Genomic DNA, 15,191 nt, shown 5'->3' on the forward strand with positions numbered 1-15,191 from the left:
GTTCATCTATTGCTTGTTTATTGCAAAGTTTCTTGCTTTTGTGATAACTTGTTGAAGCATCTCATGATTATTGATATCTTGGTTTAAAGTATCAACCTTTGTGAGTAGAAATTGATTGTATCATTGGGTTTGTTGGTTTAAACATATCTTTGTGATATCCCATTTACTTTCCTATTGGTTTTGTTCTTCATGCTCTTGGCTACAATTCCTACATGGTTTAATGTTAGAATTTGTAGTTTAAGTAGGATTATCATTGTTGGCTTAGATGGTGGTAATCAATTGCTTGAGGATTGTTGTTGGGTAAATGAAATTGGAAAGAAAGAGTCTTGCTTTGAGAAAAGTTGGAACTTGTAGGATTATACCAAGTATTCACCTCTTATAATTGTTACTTGCATACCAAGTGTTTGTTACCTTGTCTCATAGGAAAACTCACATCTCCTTGATTTTGTTACTTGTTTTCTCCATGCCAATTCTCCATATATGTCTCTCTATTGTTGTTCATTGTTAATACCCATAGTTTGTGCATAGTTTTGTGCTTTGTCCATTTCCATTAATCTAAATTCAAGTTTTTAGTCTTAAATCCCTTCTCTTGGGTTCGACCCTTACTTCCCTTTACTACTATTCTTAATTGCATAGTGTAGAGTTGAGTTTGGTTTATAAATTGTTAATTTGATAGGTTAATTCTAGTATATTACGACACCTAGTTTTGCGTTATCAGTGACCGCCCCTGCTAGCCCCCCTAGCTCACCACTGGTTTTAAATTAAAACCGAGTCAAATATGCTACTCCTTTCCTTCAAATCCAACACAACTGTTTTTCTGACACTATTTATATGTAAGAAGAATCTTCCGGTTAAGAGAAATTATATTTACGCGGAATCTTATTTGATTCGTCTCAAAGAATGCAACAAAAATATGAAACTTAAGAATTTTTACAAATAAATGAAAGATATAAGACAACAAATTTTTGGCTAGTCTATAGTCACCATTTTATCTAATCTACCATGAATACGGTTGTTTTAAGTAAGAATTTGTGGTCATGAGTATGAAGATTGCCTAGCCGTTGATAGAAATACTCCTGATCAACATAATGAAAAATATCTTATTATAGTGGTAGTAAATACTAGCATTAATTATTTGTCCGTCTCCTGTTTACTAAAAGAATAGGTGGACCTTCAGTTTTTCCCGGCTAAAATATTAGAATCGAGAATTGGGCTTATTATTGTAGTCTATTCTATTAGAGGTCGTTTGGTTTAAAGTATCGGAATGGATTGTGATACCGTAGAGGTAGGAGTTAGAACCCCATACTTGCTCACAAGTGTCTTGTTCGATCTTGGAATGGATTGAGTATACTTGCTCACAAGTGTTTTGTTCGATCTTGGAATGGATTGAGTATAGTAATAGAGTGGAATGGATTGAGTATAGTAATAGGGTGGAATGAATTTAGAAACTTGGGTATATCCATGGATATGAGATTCCAAGGAGTTAGAATAGGGTTAGAATACATTGGGTATCTAACTCTATTCCAATACCTTTCAACCAAACACTAGAAATAGACATTTTATAAAATTACTCAATTCTCTTATTGCTTTCTGTTCCGGGTGTAATTCCAGAGCAAGTATAGTTACCACCCGTGGCTAGTTGAATGATGTCTTGAGTTGGATTCTCCTTTGGTCTCAATCGTTCCTCACGGCCTCTCCTGCAACAATGAACGAACTGAGGGCTTGGCTTTGTGCCAAGCGTACTCACTCCGACGCTCAAGTCAGTAAACTTAAGAGATAAGTTGTTACTTGGCTGAATGTGTATTGTAGAGAGATAAGGAAGATATTACCAGATGAATAGTGTATTTAGGTTTAGTTGTGGACCAGTTGGGATCCTTTCCTCAATGAAGGTTGAGGAGTATTTATAGGCTTTCACCTTTTGTCACGTAGTGGCCAAGTGGCCAAGTGGCTAGCAGGTGGAAAGACTGATCTACCTCTCGGCCGAGGGGCCTATGGCTGGCCGGCGGATCCTGTTGACTCGCCGCCGAGGGGTCTTGGATATGAGTACGCGGATATGTGTCCCGGCTGGCAGGTTACCATGCCGAGACCCAGGCTGACGAGCCGATGGGTCGCATCGGCTAGATTGTCCAAGTCGTTGACTTCTTTGTGGATATCTTTGACCTTGCTCAATCATGTTGACTTGGTCAGCGGTGCAGAATATGCCCCATCAATTTGCCCCCAGCGTAGTCTATGCCGTGGTATGGGCTCCGATGTATGTTTGAGCGTATATTCTGCGCAAGTAATTTGTAAAAAATTTTCTCAGACGGCTTCTTCGCGGCGGCTTCTTTTACCTCGGCCTGGTCTTTCTTAGGCCGTACCATATCCCCCTCCACATGGATGCGTAAAGGGCATCCGATGTGGAAAAGAAAGTGACGCTGGCCGAGACCAGGGTTGAGAGTGCCGGTTGTTTTTGATTGCCCCGCCGGCGCTTTTTAGCTTGGTTGATTATGTGGCGGCGGAGAGCGGATGCTTGGGAATTTGTTGAGGAAGGTGAATAGGCAAGGAGATATGAATAGGCGTGTTGAAGACGCTTGGTCACTGTTGCATTGATTGACGTCTAATCGTTGCAACGATTGACATCCCGTGGTTGCATGTCCGACACGTGTCCGCACGCTGATTGGTTGACGCTTCATGGGTCTGTTCTCTCGATTGGTCCTTCTTCATGGGCTTTTCCCTATAAATAGGGCAGTTATCCCGTGAAATTGGCCACCAATTTCATTCTCTAAAATTTTCCTCTAAACTTTCAAGGGTTTTCTTTGTCTTCTAATCTTCAGAGTTGTTACTCCGGCGAGCGTTTTTTCAAGGTAAACAAACAAACTTCCTTCTTATTTTGTTAAGTAACTATTGCTATCATGTCTTCTCGTCGATTGGGGCTAGTACTTCGCACCGGGGGTCCTAGGTCTCCTTCTCCTGAAGTTGATCCTCGAGTTTTGGAGGAATGGGATGATTAGATGAGGTTGATGACGATTTTGGTGATGATGCTGAAAAGGCTCGCCCTAATGAGGAGAGGCAGCGTGTTATGGATCACGGCGACGCTTGTAAGGTCCGCCTTGACTGTGCTTGGACCCATAAGCTTGCCCGTTGTTCCGGCGAGAGATTTTTCGAGGACCATTTCTCCTTTGGCGAGGGGTACGAGATCGTTATTCCTAGGGAGGGTCAGGCGGTCTGTTGTCCTCCACCGGGTCATACTGGTGTATACATGCGGCATTTGGAGTACGGGCTCCGGTTTCCGCTAAATGAGTACGTTATGGCTATCATTAGAGCCATGAACGTTGCCGTTGCCCAACTACACCCGTTGGCCATGAGGACCATAGTCGGTTTTGTTTGGCTGTGTCTCTTCAAGGGAGAGGCCCCGAAGTTGGTGAATTTATTCCGCCGGCTTCATTATCTCCCGCCATCGACCTAACCGTGTCGGATGGTACGAGTGTGCAAACGGAGCATGGTTATGCTTCGTTGACAAACTTACCTCCTGCAAGGACTGGAGGGATCGGTGGGTGTACGTTAAGGTGCCGGATGACTATCCGCTGCCTCGCTCCTTCCAGCACCCGGTTAATTTGCGGTGCGAGACTAAGGCGGAGCGTGACAAGTGGGTTTCATACAAGAAGCTCAAGATGGATGCCAGCTGTGTCTACCTTAACGCGGATGAGAAGCTGGCGATGAGGCTCTTTGAGACGGATGAGAGTGGGGTGCCGAGAAGATGGATTCCCCGACGAGATCATTCTTCAGGATGAGCCGCTTTGCTATGTCGGTCTCATACCTGCCCTAGCGCGGGGTGAGTGGGGTCGGTGCAAGGCCCATCATCGCTCTCAATGTTCTTGTTCTTCGAACTTTGATTTATTTCTTCCACCTAACTCCTGCTTTGTTTCCTTTGCAGACCGCTTTGGGCCGGACCTGTCTGAGAATATCCTCCGGAGAATGGGGCTGCACAAAGATAAGACCGTTGCTAAATTGCATCCCAAGGCTCTTACCCATGACCGCAGGACGTCGCCGAATGAGCTTATGGACCAGCAGCTGAGACGCTTGAATGCGGTGGAAGCCCAGGCGAGGGTCGTTAGCCAAGTGCCGCGCCGTACGCGAAGAACAAAGTCTTCGGCGGTGGTGGCGCCGACATCAGTTCCACCCCCCATCCCCCCTGTTCAGAAGGAGACGGTGGAGATCGTTTACATCTCTAATGGGGATGATTCTGACGAGGAGGAGGGGTCTCCCCTTGTCCGTAAGAGAAAGCAGACGACCTTTACCGCTGCCGTTGCTTCTGCTGCTGACGAGGAGATGTGCCCTTCGCCAAGAAGGCCAAGCACGCATCGATCTATCCGTGGCTCGATTTAGCCGGTTCATCGCGCGCCGATGACGAGCTCTTCGGCATGTCGATGTATGTTGATACCGATGCTTTCTTTAAATTTTGTAGATCGCCCGTCGTCGCCGTGCCGCTCTCCCGTTGAGCGCAAGTGGAAGAGAAACCCGCGCAGCCGATGATCATGACGTCGCCATTGGGTCTTCATCCCGAAGGTTTCCCTTTCCGACCGCAGACTAGTGATCGAAATGTCACCGTTGACCCTTCATCCAGAAGGTTTCCCCCTCCCGCTCGTGGCGCGAGGTGCGAGGTTGGTCGAGGAGCTGGCGAGGTGGAACGAGCTGGCCGGTGCTCGCATTATAGAGCAAGAGAAGGCCGTGGCTCAGTCCGCTCTTGAGCTTGATGTCACTAAGAAGGTGGCCGCGAAGGCGAGGCTGGATATCCTTAATGAGCGAAGGCTTAGGGGAGATGTCGAGAAAGCGCTCTTGGCTGAGAGAAAGCTTAGGGAGGACGCTGAAAAGGAGGTCTTTGCTGAGAGAGCCAAGGCCGAGGCTGCTGCGACCGAAGTTGCAAAGTTGCTGGAGAAGTGTGACCTTGTTCAGAGGCATGCCGACCTTTATCTCCAGCAGAGGAATGAATTTAGGAGCAAATTTCAGATCCAGGGGAAGGTGATCCGGAGCAAGGAGGCCATCATCAGGCAAAAGGAGGACGACATTGAGATGCTCCAAACCAAAATGCTCCCTGACCTGTGTTCCGAATTCCGGGATCTGGCTGAAGCAGCTGCCAGGGAAGTAATTGAGGAGCTTTTTCCTCTTGAAGGTTCCTTTCCGTGGGACAAATACGACAAGCTGTTTGACGATAAGCTCGAAGCTAAGGAGAAAGCCGTGGAGGAGAGGGTCAAGGAGGCGGCGAGAGTGAAGATAGAGCAAAAAGCGGCCGAGGAGGCGGCAGCTATCGCTGAGAAGGCCAAGGCGGCCAAGGCGAAAGCCGATTGGGCAAGGGCAGTTGAGGCTGCCGAGGCTAAGGCTGGGGCTGCTGAAGCTGAGGCTGCTAAGGGAGCTACTGGGTTGCCCCTCGAAGAAGGTGCTGCTACCGCTGCTGATGGCGAGCAACGGCAGACATAGGGAGATGATATCCGTAGCCTTTTGTCTTTTGGTTTGTCCTTGTAATTTCTTGTAATCCGTTGAACACATTTTTTTTTTTTTTAATAAGAGCTCGTTTCTTCTGCCTCCGGCCTGGCCGAGGTTTTTACCTTACCTCTTTTTCTTGCGCTAGTGTTTGAGCCTCAACTGTACTTTTAGCGCCTCTGTCTTCGTCTGGGTTGTCTTCTTACGTTATTGATTGAGTGTCTCTTTTGTTTCCGCCTCGGCTTGGCCGAGGCAGTCTAGAGCGCGTATCTCAATCGTGTTAACGGTTCTAAGGCATTTTGATTGCTTTGCGAGTATCAACTTCGATGGTCGTGATTGCCGCTCTTGTCGGTGTGACAGTGTGAGCCAACATCTGCTTCTTTATGAGTCTGCCGTGGCGTCTACCACTTGGAGTGACTGCGACGGCGTCCAACCTCTTGGGGTGACTGCCGTGGCGTCTACTACTTGGGGTGACTGCGACGGCGCCTATTTCTTCATGAGACTGCCGTGGCGTCTACCACTTGGAGTGACTGCGACGGCGTCCAACCTCTTGGGGTGACTGCCGTGGCGTCTACTACTTGGGGTGACTGCGACGGCGCCTGTTTCTTCATGAGACTGCCGCGGCGTCTACCACTTGGAGTGACTGCGACGGCGTCCAACCTCTTGGGGTGACTGCCGTGGCGTCTACTACTTGGGGTGACTGCGACGGCGCGCTCGTTTCTTCATGAGGACTCGCGTGGCGTCTACCACTTGGAGTGACTGCGACGGCGTCCAACCTCTTGGGGTGACTGCCGTGGCGTCTACTACTTGGGGTGACTGCGACGGCGCCTGCTTCTTCAAGGAGATGTCGCTCTTGTCGGTATGACAAAGTGTGAGCCGACATCCGCTATCGATAAAGACGCCGCTCTTATCGGCATGACAAAGTGTGAGTCGGCGTCTTTGCTTCCTAGTGACTATGGGAAGAGTGAACATTTTGATGGAAGACTTGGATGATTTTTCATTTAGGTAAAAACATGCGTCGGGGTGCCCCACAACTGTTTTGGACACCTCCGCCGCTACATAGGTTATTCCCGAGATTATCGGCGTCCTAATGGCCTGTCGAAGGCACACCGTCCTAGTTAGCCGCTAGTTACATCCATGAGGTCGCCCCTCCCGTTGTAAGGATAGACCTTTCCCTTTCTCTCGATTTCTTTGCCACTTTGAGGGATTGCATGTTGCATCCTCCGGCGGCTATCCGGACGTTGACCACCTCGTCATTCTCGTCTTTGGAGATGAGCTTATGTGCTTCCCCCCGGTCCGAGACATACATCAGTGTTAGGGCCCGGATGGACATCACTGCGTCGCCTCGCTCGGGTGACTCGGCCTATGAGAACGTTGTAGGCGGACGAGCCGTCGATGACCACGAACTCGGCTAGGACATTTTTAGCCGCATTCTTTTCGCCGAACGTCACCGGGAGTCCGATTGATCCCAGTGGTACCAAGCCGGCCCCGAGAAGTCGTATAGTGGGTTGGTGCAGGGGCTCAAGTCCTCGACTTTCGTGCCGAGGCCGAGGAAGCACTCCCGAACATGATGTTCGTGTACGCGCCGTGTCAATCGGCACCTCTTGACCTGGTGGTTGGATATGTCCAAATTGACTACAAGTGGGTCGTCGAGAGGAGCGATGACTCCTTCGTAGTCCTTCCTTCCGATGGTTATATCGGGGATGTTGGGAGCGGGGATCGCTGTGTTGGGCACAAAGTTGATGGCCTGATATAGCTCGTTCAGGTGCCGTTTGTGCCCATGAGCGGACCCTCCGTTCTCGTTGCCCCAGATGACAACATGGATCACCCCTATCCGTTCAAGACGGATTTCTTACCCGAGCCGTCGGCGTCGTCTTTTGGCCTTTGGCAACGTACTTGCCGAGGCTCCCCTTCCGGATCAGCTCTTCAATGGCATTCTTTAGATGCCGCGATCGTTGGTTAAATGGGGTGTGGCCGTGGTACTCACAAAGATCGGCTCGTGTCACCGTCACTTTTTGGCTTGGGGGTCTCTCCCACTTCGGCCCTCGCTTTTGCTCGGGGCAAAGACCTCGGCGGCTGATACGACGAGAGGGGTTTTATCACTATACCGCCCTCGGTGGTACGTTCCCGAACTCCACCCGGCGCCCGTCGAGTCCCTGTCTCTGGCAGTTTGTCCGACCGTGACCTATTGTTCTCACGGCGTCTTTCGTCGGACCGTGACCCGTTGTTGTCACGACGTCTCTCATCCGGGTTGTCCTCCCGGTGACTCTTCTTTTCTGAGTGCTCGGCCTCGCCGGGGCCTACCCAGGTCTTGTGATAGTCCTCTACCTTGATGGCCTGGTCGGCCATTTTTCTAGCGGCGTCCAAGTTCAGGCCTCCGCACTTGATGAGCTCATTTTTCAAGTCTCCCCTTGGGAGGCCCTTCATCAGCGCGAAGGCCGCCAATTCGGGATTAATTTCTCGAATCTGCTGGACCTTTCCGTCGAACCTCTTCACGTAGCTTCAGAGAGACTCGCCCCCTCTGTTTGATAGTTAGGAGGTCCGATGTCTCCACGGCCCTTCTCTTGTTGCAAGAGTACTGGGCTAGAAAGGCGTCTCTTAGGTCGGCGTAATAGTATACCGAGCCGTCGGAAAGCCCTTTGTACCAACTTTGAGCCATCCCATGCAAAGTTGTCGGGAAGACTCGGCACTGCACCTCATCGGGTCGCTCCCATACCGACATGTAAGACTCGAAAGCCTCGGCGTGGTCGGCCGGATCACCTGTCTCCCTTGTATGATAGAGGTGGCAACTTGAGCTTAGTTGGCACCTGGACGTCCAGGACGTAGGCGTTGAGGGGCTGTCTCGACCGCAGATCGAACGACGCACGGCGATCGGCTCCTCGCATTCCTAATCCGGCTCCTCTCCTCGTAGCGGGAAGGACTTCTTCTTCGACTCGGACTTCTTCTCCAACTCGCCGAGTCGGACTCCTCGGGTTCCTTTGGGGTAAGCCTCGTTCGTGTTGCGGGGACGCTGTCCTCCCATGAGTGCGGGAAGGACTTAGGTCTACCACGCCCACTTTGGGCTCCCCGCGACTTGGCGGGTCGGCTTCTCCCAATGCTCCGTTCGATTTCTCTGAGTCACGTTTTGGGCCCCTGGTCTCGGGCGTTTTCCGCCGCTCTTGTCGGCGTGACAAAGTGTGAGCAGGCGTATTACTAATTAGGTCCAGGACCATCTTTAGTTTTGCTATGTCAACCACGTGTCCCATGATGGTGACTGGTTGGTGGGCAACGACGTGTCCCGCATTATCGGCATCCCGAACTCCGGTTGGATTACTCACGGTGGAGGGCCGCACGACTGCATTGTTGAAAGTGTCATCGTGGTAGAATGCGGTTTGTCGGTCACGACTGCGTCTTGTTGTTTTGACATCTTCTTAGCTTTTTGGGTGGGTTTTTGTTGTTTTTTTTTTGTTTGGGAATGAATGTGACTAGCTTCTAGTGTCTTTTCCCACAGACGGCGCCAATTGTTCCGGGTGTAATTCCAGAGCAAGTATAGTTACCACCCGTGGCTAGTTGAATGATGTCTTGAGTTGGATTCTCCTTTGGTCTCAATCGTTCCTCACGGCCTCTCCTGCAACAATGAACGAACTGAGGGCTTGGCTTTGTGCCAAGCGTACTCACTCCGACGCTCAAGTCAGTAAACTTAAGAGATAAGTTGTTACTTGGTTGAATGTGTATTGTAGAGAGATAAGGAAGATATTACCAGATGAATAGTGTATTTAGGTTTAGTTGTGGACCAGTTGGGATCCTTTCCTCAATGAAGGTTGAGGAGTATTTATAGGCTTTCACCTTTTGTCACGTAGTGGCCAAGTGGTCAAGTGACTAGCAGGTGGAAAGACTGATCTACTCCTCGGCCGAGGGGCCTATGGCTGGCCGGCGGATCCTGTTGACTCGCCGCCGAGGGGTCTTGGATATGAGTACGCGGATATGTGTCCCTACCGGGCGGGTTACCATGCCGAGACCCAGCCGACGGGCCGATGGGTCAGATCGGCTAGATTGTCCAAGTCGTTGACTTGCTGTGGATATCTTTGACCTTGCTCAATCATGTTGACTTGGTCAGCGGTGCAGAATATGCCCCATCACTTTCAATATCGAGTTTTTTTTTCAAATCAAAATATAAAGATGACAAACGTATAAAAAATGAAAGAATTATCAAGTTATAAATTAAAAAGTAAATCTTCATATACACCGTGCATATTATGCACGGGTCTATACTAGTTAATAGGAGTGTATTAAGAGAATATTGATGAAGTTATGATACTATTTTTTTTTGAGTGAATCCCCCTATACTAAAAGATTAAGAGATCTTCCAAATTTTCCCGCCTAAATGAATTTGGCTGTAATTGGGCTTTTATTATATCATATCTGTGATTGAGCTTTCATTATATTATATCTACAATTGAATTATACTGGACTTTTCCTTTTCCACTGATTACTACAAAACATTAATATTAACAAATTTTACAATTAAATTTTCAAATTGAGTTAAATATCAGTTGTATATTTGTTATTTTCATTTAATATTCCTATCTAAAAAACCGCGCATTCGCGCGGGATCTATACTAGTTATTATAATTTGTTTAAATGTTTGATAATAAGGTTAAAGTGGTAATTTAATTTGAGGTGCAATTAGTTACCTTAATTATAGAAAATCTAATATAGTGAAAATAAATTTGTCTATCATTTTATAGTTGTATTCTAGAAAAACCGATATTAACATATTTTCTTAAATATTTTGTTTTTAATTATCGTTTTTAATTACTTTTTTTTTTGCGCATTCTCACTTAAACGAATCACTCTTTACTTGACATGTTAGAATTATTTGAATTTTCCCGTGAATTTAAGCGTGCTTATGTCACCTTGTGCACCCTTGACTCTTATTTTTTTTCCATTTTTTTTATTTTTGATTTTGACTATAAGATCCAACATATGCATAGGAGACAACACTACATAGTTGTTAATTAGGAATGACATTTATCGGATCTTACGAATTACAATCGGAACTTAAATTCTTTGACAATATGAAAAACCATTGGTAAACTCTTTGACAACATGAAAAAACCAAAAGCCATGCCCTCCCTCTCTATCTATCCAAGGAATGGAAGGGTGGAGACCATTGATGTCCCCTCCAGTCTAAGGGTGTTAACGAGCCGAGCCGAGCCCGAGCTTGGCCTTGCTCGGCTTGTGCTCAAGAACAAAAATTCGAGCTCGAGCCTATCTCGAGCTTACCCGAGCTTGAAAAATATGTGCTCGTTATAAAGCTTGCGAGTTTTAACGCGAGCTCGAGCCAAACTCGAGCCTAAATCAAGCCTATATAAAACTGTTTATTTTTTTTTTCGATTTTTTCAATAACAAGGCTCAAAGGTTATACGTGAAAGTATTTTGCAATCAACGTGACATTTGATTTATGTAATATAAAAATATAATCAAATAAAATATTTTTATAAAATATGAGCAATATCTTATGTAATCACACATGTTCGAGCCGCTTACGAGCTTTTCGAGTCGAGCTAGCCTTTGCTCGGCTTGACTCGTTAAGCTCTCCAGCTGAGCCCGAGCCCGAGCCGAGCTCGCACGAGCCGAGCTTTGACCGAGTTGATCTCAAGTAGCTCACGAGCTGTCTCGTCTCATTAACAGCCCTACTCTAGTCACGAATTGGGGTCTCACAATCACTAGCCAATATACCTTTTTCAAATATCAAGAAACTTATTTTCTTCCACGAACTAGATTGAAAATTAAAAGTAAGGAATGAATGACAAATATGAAAATAAGGGCTTCTGTTCGTAAAATTTGTGAAAAGTGTCGTCTGATCCGCAGACGGGGATGAATTATCGTAATTTGAAGACCTATTTAACAACGGATTGTAGAGTTGTTCATTCGGACCTTTCAATTCAGAAATGTGGATCTCGGACCTATGAATGGGGATATTCCCAAAACTCACAAAGAAAAAGGGAAGTGAGTTAGACACAAAGAGAAGTAACTTGGACAAAAAAGAAGTGACTTCGACAGAAAGAAATGAAGTGACTAACACAAATCTTTTTTTTCGATAACCTCAGACCAATGCCAGCCTTTTAAACTAAATAAAAATTTTCATATTTAAGAGTAAGAAAGGTTAAGAATTTATGAATAAAAATGCATTACTTTAGCTAATCTGACTCCCTTATCACAATTATAGAAAACCAAAAATCTTATTTGTATAGTTAAACGCCAAAAATGACACAATTTGTTGAATTAAATAAAACTATTACTCGTACAAAGAACAAAAGGTGAATTGTATGTATATCGAAATAAAACCAAAAACGCCGTTGCCGGGGATCGAACCCGGGTCACCCGCGTGACAGGCGGGAATACTTACCACTATACTACAACGACTTTGTTGATGACAAAGCAAGATGATATAATAAAACCGCAAGTACTATCATGCATATAGCGCTATGTAAGTTGTATAATTCCTGGACAAGTCAAGTGATTTCTATTATATCTTCCATAGTCCATACAAATATTAAGATTTGTGATTAATATGATGGTTAATTCGCTAGGCCAAAAGGTATTAAAGACGTCTTTTTTAATTGTTTACCTCACCCTCATCGATGATTAAGACGAATATTATGAGGAGTCGTGTGTAAGAATATTTTACGTTAGTACAACACGAGTCTAACATTTTGGTACCGGCCGATAAAATCAAAATTAAGACGAATTGAAATGACATTGATGAAAATATGAACTAGATATCATATTATAACTTAAAAATAACCAACAAACCGAAAATAACGTTACTAAACCAACAACGAAACTAAATAAACATCATAATTTATTTCCGTGGTAAATCAACACCCTTAGTTAATTATTTTTCTCCGAAACCATCTCATTATTAGAAGTCACAAAACCATATGGCGGACCGGACTCGTGTTGGGCCTGGGCCTCACAATAAACACGAAGAAGATCACCTTCTTCAGAAGTAAAGCCCAAAGAGTTAAGCATAGACGGCCAACAATCATGGACTATAGTATGGACCGCGTTACAGCATTCCGAGCCCAAATATGTCTCACCATTGTAGAAGAAATTGATGACTTCACCGGTACAAGCCTGAAGCTTGAACAATGACCCCCAACAATTCGTGGCGTTGTCATCCAGGTTTAGCCTTGTCATGAGTGGACGTGGCTCGGTGTGACTTAAACCGGTGTCTATAGGACGCGCATGAGTGTGTGTTGGTGAAGATATTGCTAGTGCTATTAGAATTGTGGCGATGATGTTGAGAGGACTCATGGTGGTTTGTATGTGGAAGACGAAAACGAGTGGTAAAAGCAGGAATTTAGAATAAGGAGTGGAAATTGTTGCATGGAGAAGATGGTTAGTGGTGATTATATATAGTGTTTTAAGGTAATCAGTTTCGGTTTAGCGTAGGAGATGAAGAGATTTGTGATTAAATCACATTTATTTGTACATATTGAATTATTGATTGATCATAATAAGGAGATAAAAAGGTTATAAAACGGTAGTAACATAAAGGTTTTGTGACATTGATCACAAGCAATAAACACAGTTCATTGATGTGATGCCGATTAAGGTCATATCGAGTTCAGGTCATTTAAACAATCAACAAATTAAACATGGTACTAATGCTAACTATGCATTGGACTAATACGATATACTCCGTAATAAAATGGTAATTCGACTCGTCCCCTCCCTAGAGTCTCTTCGTCAATTAAGGTCATATCGAGTTCAGGCCATTTCGAAATGTTACTCCGTAAAACTTTTTTTGATGTGAATCATAAGTATAACGTACAAAATTGGTCGTTTTTGAAATTTGTGGGAAATGGTGATAAATTGGTGAATTTTCGATTAGTTCAGGCACTCAGCCTGGTACCTTAGTTCTCGGCCTTTGACATGCACGTTCCTCGGTTATCTACATGCATGTCAAAGGTTGTTGAGTTTATGGATTTAAGTACCTAAGAGGGGGAGGGGGTGAATTAGGTACTATTTAAAAATTTTATAACTTCAACTTTATTGAATTAAAGTGAGTTACGAGGACAAAAGAGATGAGGAGATACTTTGAATAATATTGAAAGACTAAACAAGTATCACGATGAATGTTTGCTGAAGTATGAAAGTAACAATCGTTCTGACTGTAGCTATTTGTCTCAGTTTGTGGAATACGATCAGACCAAATGTGACAAAGATATGATGAACTGTTACTTCTAAGATTAAGCAAAGCAAAACAAACAAACAAAGTAAATTGCAGCGGAAATAAAGTAAAACAATTGAACACGAGATTTTTGAATTGGTTCGGCAAGAAACTCAAGTGCCTACGTCCAATCTACCTTTTTATTGCTTTCTTTTAGTGATCTACTTCGACAACTAAAAGACCCTTACAATAAAAGACACCAACCTACTCCGGTTGTAAAGCTAGTACAAGAACTACTCCGTTCTTATGACAAGCTAACTCGCAACCTACTCCGGTTGCCAAGAGTTAAAGACTACTCCGTCCTAAACTCTACTAGTTTCCACTAACATATTCTTAGCAAAGAATAGAGATGGACAACTTTTACAAGATCAACAATTCTTAAGCAAGAGAGTTTAGTATAATAAAGTAACAGTAGCCACGACTGTAACAACTTGAAGACTCTTTAAAGGTTTTGCAAAGAACACACGGTTAAAAGCTTTGAAAGACAATTTTGCAAACTTGAAATTAATTTCAGAAAGAAGTCTTAAGATTTTATGAAGGAGAGGCACGGTTTATATAGAGAAGGTGAGTGAAGGGGTTGCTAGGGTTTTGAAGGGTCAAAGACCACACATGTGAAGGGCATTAGCAACCACCCAAAACTTGCACCAAAGAGGGCTCTTTTGCAAAGGCAAGAATAGAGAAAGAGTGTTTGAAAGATATCCTTAAAAGCTCATGCAAATTCAGAAAACAAAGAGAGAAAAGACAAGTCACATGATGACAAGTTAACACCAAAATGGCAAAAAGCATTCTTTGTTTTCTTAAAGAATCAAAGGGTTGAATTTGCATAAAGAGGAAACATTTTGAAAATAATAATAATTCAAACCACTCTTTATTGAAGACCAACTCCTTAATAAAAATCTGAATTTTATCTTTGAAAAATAAGAGTCACGTGAAAGGCTTTTGAAAGATAAAAAGGGATTTCAAGTTTTGCGAATTGTGGCAACAATCCAAGCAGTTGTTTACTAATGAAAGCAACAGTCGTCTGGACTGTTTCTATTACTCTAAGATACTCTACTTTGTCGCTTGTACATTAGATGACACTAAGACTCAATACAAAGGGATGAACACTTCTTAATTCATGCTTGATTACATCATTAATCCTGAAAAGGTAAACTAAGATAGCACAAATCAAATGGGCATGTCATCATCAACATAAGGAACCCAACAAATTCCCCCTTTGATTATGACAAGCCCCAAACGAATGTATAAGCAATGTAAACACCTTGATTCAAGATTTTAAACAAGCAAGATCAAATGAGAGAAGGGACAATATTACCTTACCTAAAGCAAGAGCTAGAATCAAACTACCATGACAATTTGATTATAACAATTAGAATTTTACGGAAGCTAATAGTAAACCACAAATGACGCCTCCTATAACAATTAGAATTTTACGGATTGACCTTTTGGTGTTTGTGGTTTGATTTAGGGAAATTGTGTCAGTACCATTGTAAGGTGGATTAGGAACTGCAAG

The 15,191-nt window shown here is 44.4% G+C and overlaps 1 non-coding gene across 1 annotated transcript; it reads right to left on the reverse strand.

The window, feature by feature from the left end:
• Positions 1 to 11,793: 11,793 nt before the first annotated feature.
• On the reverse strand, positions 11,794 to 11,865 carry TRNAD-GUC (transfer RNA aspartic acid (anticodon GUC)). Its single transcript has one exon. It is a non-coding gene; the product is annotated as a tRNA-Asp (tRNA).
• Positions 11,866 to 15,191: the final 3,326 nt, after the last annotated feature.

Source organism: Silene latifolia, chromosome 6, assembly GCF_048544455.1.
Source record: "Silene latifolia isolate original U9 population chromosome 6, ASM4854445v1, whole genome shotgun sequence".
Taxonomy (NCBI): Eukaryota; Viridiplantae; Streptophyta; class Magnoliopsida; order Caryophyllales; family Caryophyllaceae; genus Silene; species Silene latifolia.